This window comes from Coturnix japonica, chromosome 14, assembly GCF_054131305.1.
Source record: "Coturnix japonica strain WE chromosome 14, WE-NBRP24, whole genome shotgun sequence".
NCBI classification, from domain to species: domain Eukaryota; kingdom Metazoa; phylum Chordata; class Aves; order Galliformes; family Phasianidae; genus Coturnix; species Coturnix japonica.
In genome coordinates, this window is record NC_140676.1 from 7692490 (window position 1) to 7706256 (window position 13767).

The following is a 13767-nucleotide window of genomic DNA, read 5'->3' on the forward strand; positions in this document are numbered from 1 at the left end:
CCCAATGACTATGTCCCTCAGTACCACATCTCCATGGTTCTTGAATACCTTCAAGGACCACCATTTGGGCAGCCTGTGTCAATGCTTCACCAACATGCTGGTCTCCTGAGGGGCTTTGCTGAGATAAGTCTTCATGGACATCTATGAAAAGAAGGTACTGATCATTGACAATTTGCCTTCCAAATGGCAATTACCTTTTGATTCAATTGAGCCCCTGCCCTACGTAAGCATGACTTAGCTGGAAGGTCATTAATTCAGAGCCACTCTGTCATTTTTCCAAATTTCTAAATAAATGTCAATACACCCATACAAAAGCACTCACTTGTGTAATATCATTGCCAGGCTCCATATGGTATTCCAATGACTGGTCTGGATTCATAGGCTCCTACCTTATAGCTTCACACCTACCACACCTATAAAAAGCAGAGTTACAACATCACTATAACCAAGAATGTCATATAAGCGCACTGATTAACTCAGACAAAGCACTGGGGATGTCTAAAACACAACCAAACCATTGTATTTCATCTAAAGCTACATGTTTGTTAAAATGGCAACTGCTGAAATGCCCCAGATGTGTCATTGCTGAATAGGATGATGCTATTGGACTATGGCATTAAAAGATGCCACATTTCTTGAGACACATCATTAAGAGGTAAAGCTTTAGTAAATCATATCGTATGGAAAGGAATATGAGAGTGCAGAACACTTTAAAAGGAATAAGAAACAACAACAAAACCCAGCATTGCAGCTTTAGGACCAATCCACTGTGTTACACATTTTACATTTGGAGAACTGTCAGGATTTAACAAATGCACAGCAGACACCAAGATGTGCAAGAGTTAAAAGAGCAATTCAAACCTCTTCAACTATATTTAGTGTGCGTAAAACTTGCTACGGTTCATGGACCTGTTTCTTCCATCAGTTTAGTCTGTATTTCTTTCAAAGAGCAACTCCCTTTTCATACTTTTAATAACGCTGGTTTTCTGCTAACTGAACTTTCATTGAAACAGAGCAGTCTCTAAAAACTAGACTGGCATAGACACTTATTTGGATTAAAATATGCATTTTCCCACTTCGCTTCTTTACACACAGGCTTCTCTTGATTCATTTTTTATTCCTCCCTTACTTGGCTCTGTCTGTAATTTCATTTACTTTTTTCCCCTCCTTCCTTTTTTGTTTGCCATCTCTCTGGAACATAATGAAAACATGCAGCATTAACGCAGACTTGGAAATAGCATAACAGGATTGCTCATCCCAAATATAAACACATTCCTTTTTCTGCAGTTATCTGACACCTTCCTAAAAAAACCAACAAGTGTACACATGGAAACAGAGAGCGGCTGTCACTGTGGTCCAGTAGTTTCATTGTAAGCTGTAATGTCTGGTAACTTTACTGCAGAATTAACTTTCTATGCCTATACAGAATGTTTACTTATGTGTTTATTAACGTGCACAAAAACACAAATATTTCTAAATTAAATGTTAATCGAATATAGCTGCTGCTACAATCCCATGCCAACAAAAATTGTTGCTAAAAGAAGCTGACATGCTCATAGCATGGGCTTCTTTAACACAATATACAAGTGACTACAACAAGCTCTTCAGAGCGAGTATATCCCGGGGATAGGAATTAACATCTTAAAATCACTGTTTGGAAAGATGACCGCCCAGCTTGCATTCACAGAGCACTGTATTAGGAAGAGCATTTTAATAGCATTTTGAGTGTTTGTTACTTAAAGTGAAAAGAAGAGCGAGAACAAAATATTAAGTTATATGTATACTTTATGTATACTGGATAAAAATAATAATGACAAAGTTTATTAAAATCCAAGTATAATTTTTCTACAGTAGTCACATATCTGAATTCAAGCGAGGATGCTCCATCTCTTCCTCACAAAACTGATTCCATACAGGAAAGACAGATGCCGTAAAAGGCATCAAGTGAGTGCTGTTGACAGGGAGGTAGGCTGGAATACCAGACAGGAGAACTTTGGCTTCAACAGCCATTTCAGATCACTATAGCTGCAAACACACAGACTATAAAAAGGAAAAGCACACCAGTGACAATATTATGCTCTGGGCAAGTTTCCTTAACCTATTTTTACCAGGTTTGAACTTGATGATAAGAGTTCCAAAAGAGCATTTCATTAACCATGTGCATCTACCACTGCTATTGGAGATTCTCAGATGGCACCTATCAACAGAATATAAAGCTCATTTACTTTTTGGCTCACAATAATTTAAAAAGCAGCAAACTGGCTTTGCTGATGTTATACAGCTATTTCTGCACTCTTTTGGACAAAACCCAAAGTCCCAACATGCTTACACGCAAATACTATCTCATCTCATCTTGGAACTACTGAAAAACATTCTTTCAAATAAAAGCACTCAGTGCTCAGATATCTATTGAAAATGATCCAACCACCTTCTGAAGAATGACAAAATATTAATGATAGTCTGTGATCCAAACAATGATTACTGAGCAGCAGCAGTGTGTGTTCTTGCTACACCTACCATGAGAAAAAGCAAAACCACAATCCCATAACTACAGCGACTGTTTTTAATCCCATCTAAATCCAACTCTTGCAGAAGAAGAGTGGGGTTTTTTGAACCATGTCAGAGATGAGTAGGGAGGAAATGAAATAGCCACTCTGGCTCATTCACTGAACTTGCTATGGGAATGGACGAGAGTTACCTTTTCTTAAACAAGGTGATCCCTCACAGATTCTGGCATCTAGTGGCTCATCTGCAAGCAGCCAAGTCAAACACCTGTATGCCAGACAAAACCAGCTGTCTGTGTGGCTCTGCCAACTCATCTGCTCAATATACCTCCTACTAGTGGGCTATGATCTTTCAGTAAATACACAGTTCAAATAGAAGCAGTTTGTTTTTCTTTTTTTTCTCCTGTTCTCTAATCTTATTTAGGACCTCAGTTTTCAAAGAAGCCATTGATAAACTACAATGATACCACTACCTGTATTACCACCACCAACTGGGCATCAGCTCAGTTTAGTTGGCTAACATAGAGATAAGTGACATGCACATAAAATGAGTGTGCATTATAGTGCTGTTGTCTTCTCAGTGTTATTCTTAAGTCCATTTTCTAAAATGAACTTTTCCCAGCTAAGAAGAAGAAATACGTGTATTCATCGCTCACACCAGTGAAAAACCCCAGCAAAGTCCTCAAGAAACAAACTTAGATGAAGGCCTCCTTTACTCAGCCTACCCACCATTTGTTCTAAACACTGCTAACACTTCTGTTCCCCTCATTGCCTAAGGACCTGCCTTCTCCTTAACTCCCAGGTCATTTTACCCATCTGCTCGGGGAAATATGCCAATATTTATCTGGATGAAGGAGAAAAAATATTAAACCTTTCTGTAAGAGTTTTCATCTCTCTTCTCTCTCATTCTTTTCCTGAGCATGGCAGTTTTTGAGGAGGAGAGGTTAAATTTCTACCAGAAGAACATGGATCAATTTGTGTGCACTCACCTTTGAAATACTCCTATCAGCTTTGCTCCTTGTTTGCTGGGCGCAGGGAAGCTTCTCCCTGCAGTGAACTCTTTGTTCCCTCTGTTCAAACAGATATCTGTCTATTTTCAAACTGGTAAAGCTTAACTAGAGCTACGCAGGATGGATCTGACCAGGGAAGCTAACACAAACCAGCAGGACACTTTTGGGGTTGTGTACATTCCCTTTATATGATGTCACTCTTACTTCTGACTAGGGGGAAGTGCATTTATACGATTTACTTTTCTAAAATACACAAGCAAAGTACAGAAAGTATTTGAAAGTTGTTAAATTCAGTATATTTCAACATGATTTATGGCGCAAAATAAATTAAAGGAGGTGAGGTAGATTTTGATCCTCAGTCCTTTCACAGCTAGGAAATGTTTTCTGCAATGTTTATGGCTATCCATAAACTGCAGTGTAAGTATGAAACTCTACCTTTAATGTTTAAAAAGCCATTGCCAGAAAGACTTTGGAAGCACATTGGTGTATTATTCAGTTCTGCGGTACGTTTGTAAGCATGCAGATTTCATTGGGTTTGAGTGTAAGCTCTGGAAGACAGCACTTTTCTTTGGATGAGATATGGTCTGGAATAGTAAGCACATTATCAAGAGTTAGCATAGTCAGCTCTCCTAATGATATGGATTCACATCTTCCATTGTTCCTATAAACTCCTATAAAGAAATGACTGGGTTACTCCGAAAGAAGAATTTATCCATTATTTTGAAGTCTTATGTATGTTATTTCATCATTACATCTTAGCAGAGGATGGGATGCATGTCCTGAGGCTGGCTGTTGTGATTTGGAATGATTAAGAGGAACTGGATCTTTCCAGAGGAAGAGCAGGAAGGACATGACAATTGCTGGTGCAGTTTGTCTTCAGGAATCACTCATGGCAAAGTGAGCAAGGTTTTCCTGGGAAGAGAAGTATCAAGAAGAGTGTGGAGAACTGAGGCTCTTATCCACAGAGCTAGAGTTTCAGCTTGCTTGTTTTGATTGTTATCATCTTCCTCTTAAAGCACTAATCTGGATAGGTTCTCTGTTTCTTCCTCTGGCTTCTCTTCTTTCGAGGTATCCCCTGATACACAGGAGCAGCTCAGGTTCTGGCAGAGAGGATGCTGAACGGCTATTTACAACCAACTGTGCTCAGACTAAATAGCACCAAACTCATATTCAATCAGGCTGTAAATGCTGTTTTGGCAGCTGCTGCATAAGTGGATAAACAGTATATCAATGAAGAAGGGCAGGAGTCATCCCAGTGTGAGCTGGGCCCCTCCCTTACTAAAACGTATGCTGACTTACGTATTCCTTTTATTGATACATTGCCCTGGATGCAGAACTCCTTCCTTCCCTTTCCCTTTCCCTTTCCTTTTCCTTTTCTTTTTCTTTCTTTTTCACTTTGTCATCATTGTTTATAGTTACAAATGTTTGGAATCAAAATATACTAATGCATTTTACAGGAAACTACATTTTTGTTAGTACTGCAATATTTGCTTAAGACTGGATTGGTCCCATTCTACTTAAGCAGGCAGAATTCTTAAGAGAACACTGGGGAAGTTCTGTTTCCTTTAACTACAAACAAAACAGAAAGGCAAGAAAAGAAAACATTAAAAAACCCTAATATGAACTCAACTTAAAAGCAAAACTAAAGCCTTGATTTCAAATCTGTTCCATAATCAAAAATATGGGATGGAATATCTTTGAATAGAAGATACGTCTGTATTAAAGCAATGTTTGACTGCTGCTGTCAGAGTGGCAGGATGTCCAGAAGTGTATCTGCACCGAGATCAGAGTTCACCCCCATTTTAACTACTGATTTGTGTGAGGGAACGTGAAGAATTTAATCCAGCCTGCAAATTATTCCGTTTCCCTTCATTCTTTTCTCTGTGTCGGATACAGTTCTTTGGTGGGTGTTTGTTTTTGCAGCCATAGTGATGAGATATATTTGTTGGCTGCAGTCTAAATAGTTCCCAACAGTTATCTACTGGCATCGACTTTTAATTAAGCAAACCCAGACGTTTTGCCTGCTTTACACCCAAAGGAGGAGAATTTGGAGACTACAGTCCCAGAGCAGCTCTTATGTTATTCTTCTAAATCAGAGCTGTAATTCACCATTTTGAATACCACAAAAAGTCAAGATGGGTACTCACACTAACCCAGAACTGGATCCATTCAAAACTTTCATATTATTTTCAACTGAGGGGAAAAAAAAACCAAAAACAACAGATGACCTCATTTAAATCATAAATATTCTTCAGAGCAACATCCTTTATAACAATAAATCACACATTTTTTTTCCTCACAGCACTGCTCTGCTCCTGTTCTACTTGGGATGAAAAACCATCAGTGTTTGATTTTACAAACTGCTGACAAAACCCACTTGATTTTATGACAATATAGGAATCAGACACATACTGGGCATTGATACGTATCTGGCTGCTGTGCACTGAAAAGCATGAGGATGTGTGTACAAATATGCTTTGGCTAGTTGATTTTGCTGACCTTGTCCTTTAGCAATGATTTTGACAGATCTGTGTGGCTCATGGCTTTGTGGAATAGCTTAACCCCAGTGACCAGCTTGGAGACTCCAGCTGTGACTTTTTGGGGGGCTTCTGAATGATAGAAGGACAGTAACACTGCAAGCTGCTGAAGTTAAAATCCATCAAAGCCCTCAGCCACTGCAGCTCACAGGAAACGGATCTCTCTAGCAGCTCAATCTGTTATAGTAAGCTGTGGCTCTTTGGATGGAGCACCGCCCAGCCAGGCACCCCTCCCACCATCCTGATAGCATCTAGCAGACTGAGAGCTGGAAGCAAGAACTTCCTTAGGCATGCCGGCATGAATTGGCAGAGCTTGGGATTCAGGACACGTACCCACACGAGCTGTCCTTATTCTCAGGGCTGGAATAGCCCCATTGATTCAGTGCATCCAAAGTAATTGGATTATGAAACAAAAGCAAGTTCTTTGCTTGTGCTTTCTCTCCACAGCTTCCTATGGATACGGGGTACTTTTAGTTCTATTTTCAAAAAGAGGAGGCTCTACTGCAACAGGATTTGTTCAAGCAGTTAGCAGTTCTGGGAAGCTGTGCATTGGGAAGGGCTGGGTGTGCGGGTACAAAATTCTGGGTCTGGGGGGGCCAGAGGTTGTTAATGTTGTTTCAAGTAACTCTGGGCAAATTCCCAGGCACTCTGACCTCCAGCACTGACACAGAACAAGCACTTGGTTTGCTAACACTCGCTTGCCACCCTCAAGAGCCACTCTAAGCCTCTATGGGAAGTAGCAGAGCGCCATGGACTGGATTTTTTCAGTCAAATCACAAAATGAGGTTTGCTGTTGAAAGGGAATTAAGGTACAATCCTGCTGACATAAAGCAGAATCAGTGGAAAAGTTTTTGTCTCAGGCACAGATTGAATCCAGTCTGAGGACAGGGACGATTTCAGGGGCTTCACTCTGTTCCCCAGATTGACTGCATTACAACACATTCACTTTCCATCCTGCGGGACCCATTGTCACAGTGACTGTAAGGAGCCTTTTGTGAGGGGCAGAGCTTCACAATGCCGCACTGTAGGGGCAATTTGTTTCCCTTTCACTAATTAAGATGTATAGGACATGTAGTGCTAGTCACTGCCTTTTCCCTATTCTGCTGGAAGAGATGGCACTGCTGTTCTCAGTGCAAGCAGGAGCAGGGCCGGTGTTCAGAGCAGCCCACGTCCTGCAGGATGGGTGTTGCTAGTGAGTATCATTGTTTGAAAGTAAAAATAGTTTCTAAACAGAATGCTGTGGGAGGATAGAAGCTGAGTTAAAAGTTGGGCAGAGGCCAGCCTGGCTTTCACGGAGTAATTGCTAATTGTGTAAGCTCTGCCCAACGCTCTGTTTACCAAGGATGTTTTGCCCATTTTAGCTGAGGTGGGGCTCGTTTCCTTAACAGACACAGAACAGCGCTGCAGTCTGCTCTGTATCCTGCTTCCACAGAGCATGCTCAGATCCTGAGGCATTCACAAAAAGTAAAAGTAACCCCCCCATCTCCCTACTCTACAGTGGGCTCAGATAAAAGGATCAGGATGCCCTTCATGTTGAGCGTTTACCTTCCGTTATAGTGTATTTCAGACACATTCAAGGCCAAGGTCAGTGCAACGCTTGCCCCAGTTAATCCTCCCTGTCGGATTCAGCTTCAGTGCAGCACTGCCCGTGTTCCAGTTTGATCAGCAGCGCATGTGAGCAGGACATGAAACCGAACCTGTGTTCCCTGTGACTGTTGTTGGGTTGCTCCCGCTCTCGATTACGAATGGCAGCAATAACACACGTGGTGTGTGTTGATATCAGCAAATCTCTGTCCTGTCTGCAGGAAGATGAAAGCTGACATTTATTTACTGGGAAAAAAAAAGGCACTGTGGGCTGCAAGCTGTACAGTGTGCATTAATACACTCATGTAAGTGATTTAAATCTCGTAACAGCACTGGATGGGAAACCACAGACTTTTCCTTTGTCTGCTAATTAGCATTTCTCTCCTTCATTAATAAAATCAACCCAAGACTGAATCAAAGTTTTTTCAGAAAACCTAAAGCTTAAGGCATGTGTTAAGGGATTGAAAGAACAGTTTAAACTCCACAGAACTCTTTGCCAAGAATTCAGAACCAACAGCCAGAGAACTTCTGCAAATCACTGCCAGATCAGAGGATTAGAATTTTACTATGATTATTCCTGTGCCACATTACACAGCATTAGATTAGCTCCCAGTTAGTTAGCTCCCACTTCTGATTTGCTATCGTGTAATAAGCCACATTCTTAGAAGTCTTTTTGGACGGTTTGAGGTATTTGTGCAGTCCCAGGCTAAATCAGAATGCTTGAACTGGTGTTTTAACCCAGCACACGTAACTGGATAGGCACTGGATGGCCCATATGGAACAGTGTAGCTATATTACACATAGTGGCACTGGAGTTAATTACATCTGCACCAGCAGTCTTAACTCTGCATTCCTCAGCCTTTGCCAAGTTACATCTAGAACATGGAAAACCTTGTATGACTGTGTTTGTTTAATGGGAGTGTGATCCACATACCTCACCCTTAAAAACAAGGAGAAAAGGAACGAGGACATCGGTCTGCCACTTTTAACAATGACACTGCAATTGAGGAGGCCATCACTACCAAATAAAGCACTTGCTTGTACCCTGTCCCAAATCTGAGTTATAGCCCCAGGGACCTCAAGACCTCACAATTATACTTCCTTTGCCTCTTGTCTTCAGCTTGTTAGCACACCCATCTGACTGAAGCAGACTGACGCTGATTATGTACCACGTCCCACAAAGAGACAGAGTGGACCTGAGTGGAAGGATGTGTGATGTGTTATGGAACAAGAATTCTGTGCAGAAAAACCTTTAAGCAGTGATGTCCCTCCGAGTTTGTGCTCAGTGAACCAGTCCTTGAGAATGCATTGAATTTTGAAAGGTTTCATGGACAGTGAGGATGACAAGTTTATTACCAGATTCTTAGGCCCACTGCTTCTGGATCATGTTGGAATACCAAGAATATCCGTATTAGCTCCACAATATGATTCTGTGTTGAAGTCCCTGAAACATTTCAGTTACTTCAAATGTATTATGCCTTTGTTGCTAACACATAATGTGAACATATCTGGAAACTCCAGACTGTGCAGTATCTCTGCTTAATCTGCTGGCCATCCATCAGTCCTGGATGGATGCAGACAAGACTCAAATTCCTCCTGCAACCAAACTTCCAGATGGAAAAAGATGACGCAGAGAGGGAAATCAGACCAGCCAGACCCTGGCTCAGAGATTGCTTGCAATCCCCGTGCACTCCCTTGTCAGGAAGGATGTGGGCACACTCTTTCCCCATTTCCTATACCAGACTTCTGGTCCTGTGATATGGAAAGTGGTGATAGGAAAGCCAGATCTGCTTACCTTGTGTCTTGAAGAACTGCATGCTGAGTAGACGTTTGACTCCAAGCTCTTGTAGCCAGACAGACCACTAAACCCTTGTAGCATCTCCACGAGGATGGGTGGAAAGAAAACTTGTGGCAGTGGGACTGGGCAAGTGTGTTGATGCAGCAAACTGGCTAATGATTCAGGCCTCCCTTCTCAGCCACTGATGAATGCTGTCTTGATAGCACCTCTTGTCCCAGTCTCAAGTCATGGCTGCATTTACATCCCAGACATCACGGGGTCTGCTCCTTTGGCAGCTGGCTAAAAGGAGGAGGAGAAAAAGATAAACAAAATGAGAAATTAAGCTCACATACTGCTCTCTGCTTTCTCTTTCTGTTCAACTTTAACTCCTCAGAACTGTAAGTAGTAACAGTGAGGTGAATATAAGTAAATTGCAAAGGGATTATTTCTGAGTTTCACTTTTCAATAGCAAGAACAAGTCACAAAATAGCCCTGTAAAGTAAAACAGGGGCAGCTTAGAGTAGAGTATCACTGAGCAAACACTCTCTGGCTCTTATGCCACTTTTGTTCAGCTGCTTCTCCCCAAAACTGCAAACATCTGAAATGCATAGAGGTGGCCAAGAGGAGCTGTTGCTCTTTAACCATTTCTGGAAGTGAATGACAGCTGAAATAAATAGTAAGAATAGTAATAATGAAATAGATGTTGCCCTAAAATCTAAGCAAATCAGTGCCTGCCCTAGAGAACCACAGCACATAAGTGCCATCCCATGCAGCCTGTCTTTCCCATCTGTCTCTACCTACGGCAATCATAAGGCATCCAACCAATAGTATTTCCAGTGAGCCATTTTCAGATAAGTCACATTAATGCATAGTGTATAATGTTACATAAGGCCTTATTTACAAGCAGACTGTGCCCTTTAAAATAATTGAAGGAGCACAGCTTCCCAGAAAAGAGAGTAATGCCTTTTGCATGCTAACAATTTTTTTATTGTTGTTTTTTTTTCTTCCCTTTTGGACACAGCCTCGCCTTTATCTCAGGAAATCCTTCCAGATGCCAGAAATTCATCTATTTCAGAGAAGTAGAAAGCAAAGCTGACTCCTAGAACCTTACTGAAATCAAAATATATATAAAGAGAAGATTGCTTTTCAGTAGAATTCTGGGGGAAATTCTGTTCTTGGCTGTAACCACATAATATATCAGCATGAAGTAAAAGTATATTATGAGATGCTGAAGGTCTTTACTTTTCTAATATTACTTCTGCTACCTGTGGCTTATACAGAATAAGCCCAGTAAACATTGCTATCCATCTTATTCTTAAAGCTTATGTTTTCTAAAATTATGTTCCATAATCAAACAAAACAATAGTATAATATAAAAGCATTAGTTTTAATGAAAGCCAGTTCTGTATCAGTCTTTGGCTCAATTTGCTCTTCACAGACCCCTGCAATAAAAGGATTAACTATTGCAAATCCTCCTGGTACTTTACATTTAATCACAAGCAATTTATGGTAATATATTCCACATGTCTGATACCACTGGGAAAAAAAGTTGCAAATAAAGCTTGCTGATGCCTCCAGGAAGAAAGCTGCTCATTCTATTCTAATATTTGATGCAGACTCCAGCAACACAATGTATAGCATTGGCTCTGTATCTCCAAATGCTGGGAGCCGTTGTTTGATGCTCATACAGAGCCAATATGAGTGTTGGGCACTGGATGGGCTGAGTATCTGTCACATGAATCCTGGATGACTTATAAATATAAAAAAATTGAAAAAGAAACTGTGCTGATGTTTCAATGCAACTATAGAAGAGCATCAGTATTAATGTTCTTTCTTTTCATAATTGAATGATGTCTCAGAGTGAGAAAGTATTTTTGAATACAGCATACATTCTCCCTTCTTGATATTACACCCCCTCACAGATGGTTTTTAAATCAGCCAGATTTTAGAAAAGCAAAATCTTCTTTTTAAACCAAGCTACTGCAATAGAAGTTTGACTCTGGAACGCTCTCACCAAAGATGGGCTGATAGATGCTTTGTAGGAACTTGATGGCACTGAGATACTCACTGATTAGCTCTCTCTCGATCCCGGATGAAGCTGGGGCACCTGGCTCTCCCTCAATTTACAGTTCAGAATCAACCAGGAAACCTGGAACACTCAACTTTTAATTTGGGAAAGGGAAACACAGTTTGGCAAGCTTGCAAGGCTGCTGACCCTGCTCTGCTGGAACCACGCAAATCATTCTGCTCTGCACCGCATCCTGAGCTACTCAGTCAGTCCTTGCATGAGTCCTTTGAATCTGATCTGTGTGAACAGGAACCTACAGAGCAGAGCCACAGGGTCTTCTGATCATTCCATGCCCAGCCGCAGGTGTAGGAGCTGGGCAGAGCTATGATATGATTTTATCTGTTTATTTTGCTCACCTGTGGAAGCGTATCATGGAAGTGAGGGTAGCATTTTGGTAGCTTTCATGCTCTGTTAAGCTAATGAGCATTCACTAAGAAGTAGTGCACAGCCATGAGAATGTGTGCCAAGCAGCTGCCTCAACAGCTTCCAGTTTGTGTCAGCAGGCAAAAACAGTAAAGTCAGTTTTTAGACTGCGGATAGAGGACAGGTTGGCATTTATATTTAGATATTAATTAAGCTGATAAATTAATGGCTATTTTTCCCATGTTCATAATTTTCAGTTTCAAGGTTGGCTTTTTTTTCCCCCTCCTCCTTCTCAATTTTCTTACCACAGCTCTTCCCTGAAGGCTGCAAACCTAATTATGAGAGGAGTAAAAGAGCTAATTATTTTCCCAGTAACATCATGTCATCACTCACGATGTTAATATCGTTAAGTAATGGTTAGGTGTCTTCGATTTCTGCCTTTTTAAACATGCATTCTGGCTTGATGGGTCCAGCAGCATCAAGCAGCAACAGAATCTAGGCACAAAGCACGCTCTTAACCTTGAAACTGGTCACTTCCATTATCTATATGTTACAAAAGTTTGCTATGTGGGATGTTAGGGACCAAACTGGCAAAACTCAAACAAACTCTTCTTTATGAATATCTGATTGAACAATCAATACGTTTCTTATTGAAACTAACTCAAAACCACAATGAGGAGAGCTTTAAAGGAGAGAAGTGCTTGTGCCACTGGGTAACAAAACATGAATTCTGAAAGATTAAAAAGGTAGGTTTACTTTTAGGGTTTTTCTTTGGTTAAACAGAAGAACATAGACAGTTTTGGGGACCATTTGTTTTCCACAGCAACCCTCATTAACATAGGTTTCTTACAATACAATTTTTCTAAAGAGATCTGCCAAGTAAAATCCAACCTCACCTGAGCTGGACAGCTTTGGCTGCCTGTGGTGTCATTTGGGACGATCTATTGTTTTCCCCATTTCAGGATGTTCACTTCAGATGTTCCCTTTTCTTCATGTTTCTGCTGTCTGTCACCCAGAAAGGTCTGGCCAGGGAAAAAAAAAAAAGGCAGAATGGTAATAAATATAAAGCATTGCTAGGGAATGGCTGTCAATTGTGAATTCAAGGCTATAGCAGAAGACAACTGCAAGATTTCAGATGAATGGTTTTAAGGAAAACAGATCAGATATCCTGAAGTATTTCAATTCATAGCCACAGACAGAAGGAAATAAAATGTGAGTTAGAACTGCTCACACCAGCTCTGTTCTGAGACAAACAGATCACACACCCATCTCTTTGTGATTTATTTGGCCTTGGAAACCAGAGGCATTGTTATTTGTCTGACTGGGAAATGCTACATTTAATGGAGCTGAATGAAGTGCATAGAATTAGAAGCTGTCCACGCAATTGGATTAAGTGTCACTTTATCTGATTTTTAAAAATAGAATTCCAGTTATTTTTGATGCTGGGGAAAGTTCTCAGACATGCAAATCAGTAGAATGTATGCCATAATAACAAGCAAATATAACATAAGGAAATTCTTCCCAGATACACAGCTCTGTCTATTGCTTTTGCCAGATTTAAGCTTCACTTCCTGGTATATACCAGAGTTTTAGATGTTCAAATGATCGTGTGGTGATCGTTTCAGTAATTTTAACTGTAACAGCAGCTCCTGTATTCTCTGAACTCTGAAACATCTGAGAGAAATCACGTGTGCACACGTACCATTCTGTCATATGAACAACAACCTCTGAACACATTACAGGAAAATGTTATTCCAAATACAGCTTTAAAAACAGCTTCTGTGCAGACAGATTGATTTCTACCTACTGGTATTTCGTTCTCCTCTGTCTCTACATTAATATCCTTTGCACTATAGAACGTGAGGGAAAAATGGAAGGATGAGCGTGAGAATGAATTAGAAGTGTTGGAAACCTGACACAATGT

The 13767-nt window shown here is 40.7% G+C and overlaps 1 protein-coding gene across 1 annotated transcript in view; it reads right to left on the reverse strand.

Moving 5' to 3' along the window:
- Positions 1-13767, reverse strand: part of LOC107318798 (uncharacterized) — a 54606-nt gene that overhangs the window by 33624 nt on the left and 7215 nt on the right. Inside the window, exons 3-8 of the mRNA XM_085515413.1 lie at positions 12740-12865; positions 9431-9712; positions 3950-4098; positions 2109-2197; positions 323-413; positions 25-141 (exon numbers count right to left, since the gene is read on the reverse strand). The gene's annotated coding sequence lies outside the window, so the exon portion shown is untranslated. The remainder of the gene's footprint in view (positions 1-24; positions 142-322; positions 414-2108; positions 2198-3949; positions 4099-9430; positions 9713-12739; positions 12866-13767) is intronic.